The sequence below is a fragment of the Trichechus manatus genome, unplaced genomic scaffold (genome assembly GCF_000243295.1).
Source record: "Trichechus manatus latirostris isolate Lorelei unplaced genomic scaffold, TriManLat1.0 scaffold00007, whole genome shotgun sequence".
Taxonomy (NCBI): Eukaryota; Metazoa; Chordata; class Mammalia; order Sirenia; family Trichechidae; genus Trichechus; species Trichechus manatus.
The window spans coordinates 21,542,429-21,557,462 of NW_004443943.1; the positions used below are offsets into that span (position 1 = coordinate 21,542,429).

The 15,034-nt window shown below is 38.8% G+C and overlaps 1 pseudogene; it reads right to left on the reverse strand.

The window, feature by feature from the left end:
- Positions 1–7,040, reverse strand: part of LOC101349758 (cytochrome P450 2C18-like) — a 70,474-nt pseudogene extending 63,434 nt beyond the window's left edge.
- Between the last annotated feature and the right edge of the window lie 7,994 nt (positions 7,041–15,034).

Consider the following 15,034-nt stretch of genomic DNA (forward strand, 5'->3'; position numbering starts at 1 on the left):
TCAGAGTTGTATGCAAGTGTTTGTCTTCAATTCTGCTGATCCTGTCTTCCACCACCTCACGTCTGCTTCTCAGCCCTTCTATGACACTGTCCATCTCTGAAATTTTGTTGTTTATCTTTTGGATTTCTAATTGTTGTTTTTGTATAATTTCTAGCTGTGAATTTATTTTGGCATTTTGTTCCTGCTTTATTTTCCTGAATTCTTCCTTTTTTTGGCTGTATTTTCCATGAATTTGTCTATTTTTTCCTCAGTTTTGTCTGCTTTTTGCTTCAACTCTTGGATAATTCTGAGTATTAAAGATTTGAATTTCCTATCAGGTAGTTCTAGTGTCTTTTCTTCTACTGGAAAGTCATCTGGTGTTTTATTTTGGACGCCTACTGGAACCATCCTGTCCTGTGTTTGTAAATGTTTTGATATTGTCTGCTGTCTCTGGGGCATTTAGTAGTTATTTTTCTCCTTTATTGATTGTAGATTTGTTTGTTTCATCCAGTTGTTTTTTTTTTCTTTTTTTTTTAATTTGGCTATGTCAGAGCAGGCGGGTTGTATGTTCTTTGTTGTTTGCTCATCTGTGGGCACGATACTTTTCACCTCCTTCTGCAATTGGCAGGAGCAGTCTCTCAGATATGGTACAGCAGGGCAGGTCTAGCTGAAGAGGAGTTGCTGGGATGGGTTGTTTGTGGCACTTACTACAGCCACCAGGGTGGGTCAGTAATCAGAGCAGGGCAGGTTCCAGTAGGCTGTGCCTGTTCTGTTTGGTGGTGTGATGTTAAGCTTACGGTGTAGGTAGGCAGGATGGAGGGGGGAGATTGTGGTGTGTGGAGCTAAGATGGGTATGAGAGAGAGGAAAGAGGATCAGGAGTCAAAAACATACAAACAAAAAAGAGTGCTAGGGAAGCTTGCCATTGGAGTGGTGAGATGAGAGACTATGAAATGGAGAAAAACAAAAAGGGGAAGAAGAAGAAAAAAAGGAAAGAAAAGAATGAATAAATAAAAATTAGGGGAAAAAAAAAAAGAAAAGAAAAGCTCCCAGGGATCCCACTGGTGCAGCTACGAGTTCTGGGGAAGTTGTTTCCAGGTGTTGAAGTACAGCCTGGCGAGAAGACCTAGAGGTGTCACTGAGCACCAGGTATTCAGGGGATAGGAAGAGAAGGAAGGTATAGAGAGACGAGAAACAGAGTAATGAAGAAAGACAAAAAGGAAAAAAGACGGAAAACAAAACAAAACAAATTTTAAAAAAAGAGCAAGAAAACCCCTCCAAAACATAGGAAAAAAAAAAAATCACCAAAAAAGAAATGCTCTCAGGGATCCCTTTGCCCATATCTGCAAGCTGAGGAGGTAGGTCCCAAGCTGTGCAGCACTGCCTGCCAGAATGGGCTCCCAACTCGAGAAAAAACAATAGAAAACAAACAAATAATTCAAAACAAACAAACAACAAAAAGCCCAAGGATCCCACCAGCGTGCCAGCATGGACCAAGAAGCAGTTCCACACTCGAGAGGAGCTACGGCCCCTCAGGAAGAAGCAAAGATGGTGCATGGAGCCAGGTATTTGAGCGAAAGGAGGAGGAGGTGGTGAGAGGTAAGGAAGAAATCAAAAGAAGCAGAAAAAAAGCAACACTAGCAGCCAACAAATGGCTCTCAGGGAGTCGGTCAGTTCAGGCGGGTGGAATCCTAGCAGCCGGTGCTTCCCAGACAAGAGACTGTGGCCGCGGGAAGCAGAGCAGGCCGAGTAGGGGGTGAAGAAGGGTAGGGGGTGGGAAAGCATATATCACCAGTTACCAGTTGTTCTGTCTCCTGCTGGAAGCTCTGTGAAGCTGTTTTCTCATACCCCCTATTTGCTGGTCTCTGATAGGAGTCCAAGATGGTAGATCCGTGCTGCGTTAGCTGATAGGGGACCTCTCCATGTACATCTCCTCACTCTCTGTTCTGTGTCAGTTTCTTATTCCATTTGGTGCTTGGCTGATTTCTTTATCTCTTCATTTGATGTTTAGGGTTTCAGGACTGCTTTTTTCTCTGTTTGGCTTAGTTTTTTGGATCTTTGCTGTGGAGGGACAGTATGGTGCTTCTGCCTAGAGTGCCATGTTGCCGGAAGAGTTTCCTCTTTTCTTTACCCAAATGACAAGCACTCTACTGCATCTTGAGTTTTGTATTTATTAAATAATTTTGGTATTGTCCTGTATGAACACACATACATCTGTCTTATTCATGCTGCACAACATGAATAAACCATTTCACTTCTGATGAACATTGAGATAGTTAATAATATTCCTGTATTCCAAGTAATGATGTAATGAAAATTATTTGCACATGGAGTAGATACCAAGAATTTGAATTCTTGCATTGTAAGATATTATATTTTACATTTTAATATTCTCTAATTGTCTTTCAAATAGATGTACTAATTTATAATCCAGCCACCAGTACATGCAAGTACTCATCTACACATATGCTCACCAACACAATATTTTTTCAGCCTTTGTCTTCATCAGTTTGATGGGTTAGAATGGTATCTTAAGTTTTGCTTGCATTTTGCATACCACCTGGGTTAATTTTTGCAAAATCTTACTGTGGTAAATAAGGTAGGTATTATCAACAGTTTACAAATGAAAAAACCAAGGATCAAAGGGTTAAGAAATTTACGCAAGTTATACTTAAGAGGGAGCTCTGGTGGCGAAGTGATTAAGAGCTCAGCTGCTAACCAAGATGTCAGTAGTTCAAATCCACCATCCGGTTTTTGGAAACTCTGTGTGGTAGTTCTACTCTGTCCTATAGGGTCGCTATGAGTCAGAATCAACTGAAAGGCAATTTTTTTTTTTTTTTAATTTTTATGCTTAAGAGTACCAAAGCCAAAGTTCCTATTGAGTTCCTCCTGACTCTTGCACCATATTGCCTTGCACTTCTGAATGCTTACTTGAGTCTTCCATTCCCGGGACACATTTGGCAAGAAGGCTCTATTTGATTCATAGAAAAGCCAAAAGGGGAAAAATCCCCTCTCTGCTCAAGTGACGCTTTCATCCATCCTCTGCGCTAAACCTGCGACTGTGATTCTCATCATGCATTTTCCTGGCTGGAAAATAGGAATCTGAAAATCTGAAAGAAGCATAACCTGGGTACATGAAAAACAAATGCCCATTCTGCAACTAAGAGGAAGTCAAGTCATCCTTCCCCAAAGTTGTTTGTAACAACCATGTCACAATTATCTGTAGAGGGACACTTTTAGCCTCTCCCTGCTTTTCTGCTTCAGCCCATAAAATATGAACATTTGCCTTCTTGGAGTTATAAGTACACAGTCTTTTATCTGAAACCCTTGGATAGCTATGTGTTTCCAAGTTCAGAATTGTTTGACTTGTTAGAAAGGGATTATGATGTATTTGCTGTAGACTTTATATAATCCCAATAGAGTGCGGGGTAACAGCATACATGCATACATACATATATATACATATATATGTACACATATGCTGATATTTTTTAGAAAACATATGAATATTTAGGTAAAGTGAGGTGAATAAGGAATACAAATAGTTTCACTTCAGTTCAAGTCAGGTTTGACCACCAAATGAAGTTGCACCAAGCTTACCTTTTTTTAAAAAAAATAATTTTCATAGCTTTTAGTATTGCAGAATAAGGATGAGGGATTTCTAACCACTAGGCGTACATTGGAGCCCTGATGGCACATGGTGGCGCAGTGGTTAAGAGTTACAGTTGCTAACTAAAAGGTTGGCAGTTTGAGTCCACCAGCCCCTCCTCGGAAACCCGATGGGGGTAGTTCTACCCGGTCGTGCAGGGTCACTATCAGTTGGAATTGACACAACAGCAATGAATTTGCTTTTTGTTTTGTTTTCTTTTCAGGAATACATTGTTATTAATGTTTCAATTTCTACCAATTAACAGTAAATAAAGTTAAAAATTCAGTTTTTTTGTTGCATGAATCATATTTCAGGCACTCAGGCACACGTGCCTACTGGCTACTGTGTTGGACAGCACAGATATAAGACATTTCCATCACTGAGAAAGTTTTATGGGTATGGCTATCTTAAATCAGTTATCAACAAACCACAGGCCACGGGAGGATCAATCTAACCCACTGTTTTTTGTTTGTTTGTCTGTTTGTTTTTAGTAATTATTCATGTGAAATTCAAATAATATAATTAAACCATTTTAAAGCGAACAATTCAGTGGCATTTAGTATATTAACAATGTTGTGCAACCACTACCTCTCTCTAGTTGTAAAACATTACCATTACTCCTAAGTAAAAACTCTTACCCATTACGTTTATCCCCATTATCCCACCTCTGGCCCCAGGCAACCACCAATCTGTGTTCTGTTTGTATGGATTTATCTATTATGTATATTTCATATAAGTGTAATAATATAACATGTAACCTTTTGTGTCTGGCTTCTTAGCAGATGTTTCGGAGATTCATTGCTGGTGTATAGAAACACAACTAATTTTTGCATGTTGATTTTGTACTCTGCAACTTTGCTGAATTTGTTTATTAGGATTAGAAGCTATTTTTGTGGATTCTTTGGAAGCTTCTATAAATAGGATCCTGTGATCTGAGGATAGAGATAGTTTTTGAAACTTTACCAAACTCAAAAGGCTAGTCCCTCACAAATACAATTTTTATTAGTTACCTTAATTTATTATAATAGCAGTATGTGCTGGGATGAAGAAGCTTGAACATACAAGTAGACACCATGTGTTAGATAGCTGCTGAGACACAAATTGGTCTCAAGATTCCAGAGGTAAGACAGCCTAAGAGAGGTAAGTTGAGATCTACAGTCCATTTTAGGCTGAGTTTATTTGTTGCTTCTGCATGAGGGAAGCAGGTGTTATATCATTCTGTCTGCCTAGTGAAGGAGGGATGACCCTTTTCTAGAAGAAGTTAAGCATCATCTGAGCCTTTGCATGTTTTCACATGTAATATCTGGCACTTATCAAAAAAGTATTAGGCATTCCAAAAGACAGAAACAAGTGGCCACAGAAAGAAGAAAGAGGGAGGGAAAAGGCAATAAAAGTAGACTCATAGCAGGGAACATTTCTCACCTCATTTTTATGAGGCCAGCTTTACCTTGCTACCAGAAATATGACCAAAATTTTACAGGAAGAATATTTGTAGACCAATTTCTTTTATAATTTTAAGTACAGAAGTCCTGAACAAAATGTAGCAGATGAAATCCAGCTGTGTGTTTATATGAATATGTAAAAATAATATATAATATTGGGGACAAGGAAGCCAAAAGTTATGATAATATCAATACATGCAGATAATGCATTTGATAAAATTATACACATATTCATGACAAATATTATACAATAATAAGAGAAGACAAAGAACTTCCTTAATCTGATAGAATAGCTACAAAAATGTACATAAAACTTCATTTTCAATGGTGGGATACTAAATGCTCAGCCCTGCCTGGAAATCAGAAATGAATCAAGGATGCTCCCTGTCACCACTTCTATTCAACACTATCCTGAGAATCCTAGCCAGTGCCATGATGCAGTATAGAGAAATGGAAGTCACAAGAATTAGAAAATAAAAATAAAACAAATATTAATCCAGGTTATAGGATTTTGTACATATTGTGTCATGGATCGAATTATGTTCCCCCCCAAAATGTGTGTATCAGTTTGGCTGGGCCATGATTCCTGGTATTGTGTGATTTTCCTATATGTTGTAAATCCTGCCTCTATGTTAATGAGGGAGAATGGGTGGCAGTTGTGTTAGTAAGGCAGGACTCAGTCTACAAGGTTGGATTGGGTCCTGAGGCAATCTCTTGAGATACAAAAGAGAGAAGTAAGCAGAGAGACAGGGGGCCTCATATCACCAAGAAAGCAGTTCCAGGAGCAGAGTGTGTCCTTTGGACCCGGGGTCCCTGCGCGGAGAAGCTCCTAGTCTGGGGGAACATTGATGAGAAGGCTGACGGAGGGAGAAAGCCTCTCCCTGGAGCTGACGCCCTGAATTTGGACTTTTAGCCTACTTTACTGTGAAGAAATAAATTTTCTTTGGTAAAGACAGCCACTTGTGGTATTTCTGTTACAGGAGCACTAGATGACTAAGACAGTTGTGCTTGTTGAGTGCCATTGCATCACTTCCAACTCATATCAACTCTGTAGGACAGAGCAGAACTGCTACATAGAGTTTCCTAAACTGTAATCTTTACAGGAGCAGGCTCCCATGGAGCCATCGGTGGGTTTAAATTGCTGATCTTTTGCTTAGCAGCCAAACACTTAACCATTGTGCCATCAGGGCTTCTATTTTGTACATAGATGTTCCAAGTGAATCCATAAGCAAATTATTTGCAATGATAAATGAATTTAACAAGGTTACTAGATATAAGGTCACCAAAATAATAAAATCAGTTGTACTTCCATTTACTTTAAACAAAATTATTGTATAAAATGTTTTGTACAATTTATAATATCAAAAATATTAATTACTTAAGATAAACCTAACAAAAGATGTGCAAGTCACTGCAGTGAAAACAAAGCATTATTGAAAAAATTAAAGAAATCCCAAATAGATTGGTAGCATATACCATATTTATGAACTGAAAGATTCAACATGTCAAGATATCAATTCTTTCCAAGTTGATCTGCAGACTTAATGTCCCCTAATGAAAATCCCAGGAGAGTGTTTTGGGAAACTGACAAACTGATACTAAAATATATTTGGAAATATAAACAGCTAATAGAAATCTAAAAACAATCTTAAAGAAGCAGAACAAATTTATAAGACTTACACTGCCAGATATGAAGGCCTGTAATAAAACTTTGCAGCTCCAAACTTGAAACAACACAAAACCCACCAATCCACACTTGAGAGTTTTGCACGTTTCTCATCCTGTGTTGGAATCATACTGTGAACATGGGGACTTCAACAGCACTGAGATGCAGTGTAGGAGAAACAAATCTTACCTTGGGAATGAGGTAGTTCCTGAATTTAATGTCATGAGTCACTGCATGGGGCAGGTTGTTGGGGAGGAGGTCAACGTATCTCTGGATTTCGTGCATCACAGCATCTGTATAGGGCATGCTGCCCCTGTCCTGCATGCAGGGGCTCCAATGTCAGCCAATCACACAATCTCTTCCTGGACTTTAGCTGACAAGACATAAGTAAGAACTCATGAAAAGGAGAAAATTGACATATACCACTACCTATCTGTCTGTTGTACTGTGTGGGTTTTGTTTTGCTGTGATGCTAGAAGCTATGCCACCAATATTTCAACCCCCAGCAGGGTCACCCATGGTGGACAGGTTTCCGCAGAGCTTCCAGACTAAGATACACTAGGAAGGAAGGACTGGTGATCTATTTCTGAAAATTAGACAATGAAAAACCATGAATCACATCAACAAATTGTCCTATATAATGCTGAAACATGAGGCTCATACGTTGAAAGACACTCGAAATACACAGTGGCTACAACAATAGACTCAAGCATACCAACAATTGTGTAGATGTTGCAGGATCTGGAAAGATTTTGTTCTATTGTACACGCAACTGCCATGAGTCACAGCCAACTCGTCAATTAACAACAATAACAGACACATATAACTCTTTTATAAGCTAGGCCTTAAAATAAATCTGTACATATCTATGTATTAGCATACAGAGTAACTAATACCAAGAGAAATGATAAAATGATTCAAAGTATGTCAAGCACTTGAGGACTAAGTTGTACCTCCCTCAAACCATGGTATTTTCAATTACCTTATGTGCCTGAGAAAGCTGTGCAATGAATAAGGAAGACTGAAGAAGAATTGATGGCTTTGAATTATGGTGTTGGAGAAGAATATTGACTATCATGGACTGCCAGAAGAATGAACAAATAAATCTGTCTTGGAAGAAGTACAACTGTAACGCTCCTTAGAAGCAAGGATGGCAAGATTTTGTCTTATGTACTTTGGACATGTTATTAGGAGAGACCAGTCCCTGGAGAAGGACATCATGTTTGGTAAAGCAGAGGATCAGGGAAAAAGAGAAAGTCCCTGAACAGGATGGATTGACACAGTGGCTGCAACAATGGGGTCAAACATAGCAATGATTGTGAGGGCTACTCAGGACCGGGCATTGCTTTGTTTTGTTGTATATAGGGTCGCTACGAGTCAGAAGCCACTCAAGGACACCTAACAACAACAAGAAGATATGGGAAAGGAAGATTTATAAGTTCACCTCACTGTCATACAAAACACACACACATACACATGCACACACACAAGCACACATATACACATACACTCATGCATACTTTTCCCACCCCATTGTACATTATATTGACATCACCATTTTTAGTTATATGAATACTCATGTTTACAGCATTATGAATACGTATTTTTGCCTGCTATGACAACTATTGTTTATATTTCGTTTTTGTAAACTCTTGGATTTAAAAATGTAGAGACACTACTAATTTCTTAGATGCAAATTTAGAATGATTTCCAGATGCTACGGAAAGCCTAGATGTTTGAAACTCCTAGTAATAATCTCCTAATTATTGGGAAATCTCAGATAATCAATCATTTCCCTTTTCTGATAGGTTTATTCCCTTACACCTTCTTTATCCACCCAGTCCATTGTGAACTGGTTGTTTTCTAGGCCTGGTGCCCAGTGTGCTGTTGTTAGGTGCCCTTGAGTTGGTTCTGACTCATAACAACCCTGTGTAAAACATAAGGAAACATGCCCTGTTCTGTGCCATCCTCACAATACTTGTTATGCTTGAGCCCATTGTTGCAGCTATTGTGTCAATCCATATAATTGAGGGTCTTCCTCTTTTTCACTGACCTTCTACTTTATCAAGCATGGTATCCTTCTCCAGGGACTGGTCCCTCCTGATAAAATATCCAAATATGTGAGACAAAATCTCACCATCCTTGCTTCTGAGAACATTTCTTTGTCTAAACATAAAATACCTTCCGTAACTCATGCACCTTGAATGACCAAACATGCATTCAATAATTACTATATGATAAATAAATTTACACACCTTTTACCATTAAAGTCTTCCCTCCCCTCCAGTTCACTGAAAGGTAGAAATTATTATTTTTTTATTTTTCAGATGGAAAGTAGGACACTGGGAGAAGAGCCTTCCAGTGTCATATGGCTCACATGTGGCAGAACTGGGATTTGAGTGAGACCTTCAGAAGCCCATGTGGAGCACTAGCTCTTAAACCACAGCTAACTCAAGAATAAACTTAGCACAACAAAAGAAAACCCCCCAACATTAGTTACTCTGAATATACTACCCACTGACTGTGTTCACAAAACTACAGGCTTCGCATTAAATAAATTAAATACAAGCAGTTGCCATACAGTTAGTCCAACTCATGGCAACCTAATATGTGTCAGAGTAGAACTATGCTTGTTAGAGGACCCTAGAGGCTGAAGACACCTAATTAATTAGTATTCCATCGGTTATCAGGCCACATCTAGTCACCTCCCCCACCACATCACTCACTTCCTCTAAGTTGTTTTGCAGACCCTTTGGAGAGCCTGGGACAGATCCAGATCTAACTGGCTCAGAATGGCAAACGTGCGCGGAACAGACAACGATGACCAACAGACGACCCGGCTGCCACGCATGCTCAATAACACAAGCGAACTCATGTCAAGGAATGAAAACATTGGTGTCAAGGAACCAAAATCACCGGACATACGTCATCTGCAGTAGCTGAGCCCATTTCAAAAGCGAAGAGTCTGCTGGCGACTTCCGTGCTGAGTCTTAGCTCCACCTCATAATGAATAACCAGTAGAAACTATGAATAGTTAGAACTTCCTGATCCTGTCCACCGCCTTCCTCCACTGCTGTATGAATATGTATAATTATAAAATGCGAATGCTTCCTCAAATTAAGGAACTCAATCTGAAGTTGATACCTATGAGTTCCCGCTTGCTAGCCTGTGAAATAAACTCTTCCTCTCAAAACCAGTGTCTGAGAGATTGGCTTCTTGCATGCTGGGCGCAGACCCATTGATTCAGTTTCATGCTCCACAGAGTTTTCAATGGCTGATTTTTTGTAAGTAGATCGACAGGCCTTTCTAGGCATCTTTATGTAGACTCGAACTTCCAACCTTTCAGTTAGCAGCTGAGCGTGTTAACCATTTGCACCGCTCAGAGACTCCTCACATTAAGTAGAAGCCCATATTTACTTCACAGATAACAGGGCCATAGGTGCTCAGGTTAGGGTTTCTCCCCTCTCCATCACTGCAAAGATGAAGCATGCACCATAACTGAGGTAAGAGCCAGTCTCAGAGGAATTTAGTGGGAAGGGCTTGAGAATCTATGGTTTTCCCCACCTCCCATTTGCTTCTGAACACAGCTGCTTTTATTGCTTTTTTTGGTCTGTCCTTGTCAGGAATAATGGAATGAACTAATACAGAGCAAGGAAGGGAGATTATGGGAGAAACAGTGTGTGATCTCGCACAAAACAGGAGTAGGGATTTCATTAAACAGACCCACAGCACGGAATAAACACGACGTGCACACACCGTAGAACTAAACGGGAGACAACACTTAGTGGTCATGAGGATCTAAATATAACTGGATTGATACACATTACTATATCACCCCTGGTGATGCTAGTACAAAGACATATTTTGTAAAGATACTTTCACATTTGCCGGATAGTTATTAGTGTAGTTATTTTTAAGATCTTTTATTAGGGGAAGATTACTTTGTCAAATCAAAATATCTCACCCCTCAGGATTAAAAGGGAGATTGGCAATGTAGAGAGAATTTTCACACCCATAATATCTCTTTCGATTTTCTCAATTACCTATGCTTATGCTAGAATTATTCCCATTTAGAGATGAGGAACTTGGGCCTAGGACATTCAGTGCCTTGTCCAAGGACACACAGTCTGAGCACTGAACATTCAATATTCAGTTCAAGCTGGTCACCAAAATTCACTGAGTGTTATGGTTTGAATTGTGTCCCCCCCAAAAATGTGTGTATCGGTTTGGCTAGGCCGTGATTCCCAGCATTGTGTGGTTGTCCTCCATTTTGTTATTGTAATTTTCCATTAAAGAGGATTAGGGTAAGATTGTAAAACCACGGTAACCCAGGTCACATCCCTGATCCAATGTAAAGGGAGTTTCCCTGGGGTGTGGCCTGCACCACCTTTTATCTCTTGTAAGAGATAAAAGGAAAGGGAAGCAAGCAGAGAGGTGGGGACCTCATATCATCAAGAAAGCAGTGCTGGAAGCAGAGCGCGTCCTTTGGACAGGGGTCCCTACGCAGAGAAGCTCCTAGTCCGGGGCAACACTGAAGAGAAGAAGGCCAACAGAGAGAAAAAGCCTTCCCCTGGAGCTGACGCCCTGAATTTGGACTTTTAGCCTACTTTGACTGTGAAGAAATAAACTTCTCTTCATTAAAACCATCCGCTTGTGGTATTTCTGTTATAGCAGCACTAGATGACGAAGACACCGAGTGTGAGCTATAATGCAGTATTTCATGATTCATCCTAATCAGTGACTTTCAAAATAAACAATAATTAAGTTAATAATTGCAGCACCAGTTGATTAAAATGGGAGGTCATAACAGCTTGATTTTGTAATCTTTAGAACTTGAGTGAGCCCTGGTCTCCTGGACTCCTTTACCCAGGACAAAGAGAAACAGTGATTTAGCTACTTGACTCGCAGAGCTCTGGATGGTAAAAGCACTGCATTGCCTTACTACTTGGGTAAAATAAACTCCACTAGTATCTTCAGAGCAATCATTTTATTCCTGAGAGATGGATGTCTCTGCTCTGCTCCTCATTCCTTCAGCTGAGGTTCCTCCTTGGTCTTTTCTTGTTTTATAGAATGAGAGAACTGTAGAGATTTTAGAGACAGATGTGATTTCAGATCCAATAGCCTTAGCCTTGCTTTATTTTTAAGACTAGCAATTGGTAACTCAGTAGGGTGGAATGTCACCAAAGTATCAGTACAAAACCATGTCTTATAATTCAGGTTTCCCCACTCTTAGTTCAGTGACTTCCCATTGAAGAGATTTTGCATCGCTGCCCAAATGGATGGCATTAGGGCTGCAGCATGAAGCGTCCACAGTCACAGGGTAATGCAAAGCTCAGCTTGGCCAGAGGTGTGGTATAGAACTGTTTCTTTTACATAACCTTTTTCACTTAAGCATAATATGCATAAAGTTGCACACGTATTATCACAAAGCGAACATTCTATATAACCAACACACAAGTAAAAAAAAAAAAGAATTTTGTCAAGATTCCAAAAGCCCCCTTATGCTTCCCCAAATATATCCACTATCATGCTAAAGTGTCTTCTGCCTGTTTCTGAACTTTACAATGGAATCAGACTCTACATAGTTTTTAGTATCTAGTGTTTTCACTTACTATTATGTCTGTGAGGTTCATACATATTGTAAAAGGCAGTATTAAGTTATCATTTCTGTATAGTATTGCATTTTAAAACCATTCCACAATTTACTTTTCCCGTTATATTGTTATGGGCATTTGAGTTGCTTCTAGTTTGAGGGTCTTAAGAATAAGACTGTTATGAACATTCTCATATACGTCTTTTTGATATCCCAGTGTCTTGCATTTATGTTGATGCCTCAGTGGGGTGTCCTTACTGTCAGATCTCAGAGCAATATGTTCCTTTATGTAATTTCTTATTATCATTGTTTATTTCTGTGGTGAATTAATCAATACCAGTTTTCCCAGTAGAACTGTCAGATCCCTGTATCATGGATCATATCTGTTTATGCTCTTTACTGTATCCCTAAAAACTAGTATAGTGCCTAGCAGAAAAGAGTTAGTCAATATTTCTGGAATGAATGATATGTACAAGTAGTGAATCTGGGAGGTAAGGAATAGTATCTTAATTTTAATGATATAGAATCCCTGGGTGGTCCAAATGGTTAAGTGCTTGGCTTCTAACCAAAAGGTTCATGGTTCAAATCCACCCAGAGGCACCTCAGAATAAAAGTCTGGTGATCTTCTTCCAAAAGATTACAGTCACTGAAAATCCTATGGAGCACAGTTCTACTCTAAAACACGTAGCATTGCCATGGTTGGAATCGACTCTATGGTAACTGGTTTTTAATGCCGTATGAATTAATTTATGAAGCTTTTAAGAAATCTGTTTGTCCAAGTGTCAAGCAATAGATAAGTGGCAGAGCTAAGATTTAAACCCTGGTTTGTTTAACTCCAAGCCCAAGAAGAAGTTTCCAGTTGCAGTGACTGGGCAACCAACCAACACTGGTGATGAAGAGTATATCTGCGCTGAGACATCAGATTTTCTGAGCTCAGTGATGAAAGAGAATTGAACCCATTTGCTCTCTCATTTGTTCAGTAAATACAGGAAAACCTGCAAGATCAGGAAGCTGTGTAAAGCAGAAACCTATCAGAGAAGGAAAACTCAGATGTTTTTCACTAAAACCACAATAGAAAAGTGGTAAGACCGCACCCTGTCAAACGCAGAAAACTTGCAAAACCTGGAAAAACAAGACAGCCCCTTTGAGTTCCAGCTCTTACACCTTTCACTGCACTATGGGAGACCCAAGGTTTGACTTAACCACGCTTGGCTATCTGTGGGAAAGTTCTCTGCTGGGACCACACCCATGAATATTATCTATGAATATCAATGTCTTTTTATCATACATGTTCCACTGGACAATTATTAAAATGGAACCATGGTGTCTGGATAATTTCTGATAACATTAAGGTTTCAGATGTCCAAGGTCCTATGACTATGGTCATGATGCCTAAACAACCAGGTGGCTGTAATTTGGGAAACCAGAATTTTATAGAATGCTCCAAATGTATGGTAAATATAACTTATTAAACAGATGGTAATAATGCATAATTTCCCTTTCAAGTTTGCATCAAATCTATTAATACCCTGAATATTACTATTGGAAAAAAAATATTATCCCCAGTCCATTTGGGACAAAGGAATAATAAGAATTACTTATAAAATCTGTCACCTAACCAAGGCAAATTCCTCTGACTGATGTAAAATCAACTTGGATAAATATGATCAGGTGAGCAACCACTGTAGCAGGAAAAGAAGGATATACAATTCATGATCCAAAAGGTAAATAAAGAGCCAAAAGACATAAGTGATTGGAGTATCAGAACTGGGGGGATAACAGAAAATGCAGATAGAATTGCTGAAGATTTGTTGGCAGAAAACTTCCCTGATATCATAAAAGACAAGAAGATATCTATCCAAGAAGATCATTGAAACCCACACAGGATACATCCCAAAAGAAAGACATAAGACATATTATAAAAATTATAAAACTTGCTAGCCAAGAATTATATATCCAGCAAAACTGTCTCTCAAATATGATGGTGAAATTAGGACATTTCCAGATAAACAGAAGTTTAGGAAATTTGCAAAAACCAAATCAAAATTACAAGAAATACTAAAGGAATTCCTCTGGTTAGAAAATCGGTAACATCAGATAACAAACAATCTAAGGCTAGAACACAGGGTAGAACAATCAGATATCAACCCAGATAGCTAAAACACTGAAAATAGGAAACCATACAGTCAATATGTAAAAGATGACAATATTAAAACAAAAAAGAGGGAATAAATAATGTTGTCACAGAACTTTCATACAGAGAGGAAGTCAAGGTGATATCAAGAAATAAAAGATAGGTTTAAACTTAGGAAAATAGAGGTAAGTAGTAAGGTAACCACAAAGGAAACTAACAATCCTACATAGCAAAATAAAAAAGAAGAAAATCATAAACACTCAGCAAATACAAAATCAACAACAATGAAAAAGATGAAAAGAAAGTAAAGAAAGAGAAATGACTCAGCACAGAAAAATAAGTGGAACAAAGAACGTGTCAACAACACACAAAAAAAGACATCAAAATGACAGCACTAAACTCATACCTATCAATAATTACACTGAATGTAAATGGACTAAATGCACCAATAAAGGGACAGAGATTGGTAGAATGGATAAAAAAAAAAAAGATCCGTCTATATGCTGCCTACAGGGGACAAACCTTATACTCAAAGACGCAAACAAACTAAAACTCAAAGGAGGGAAAAAAATA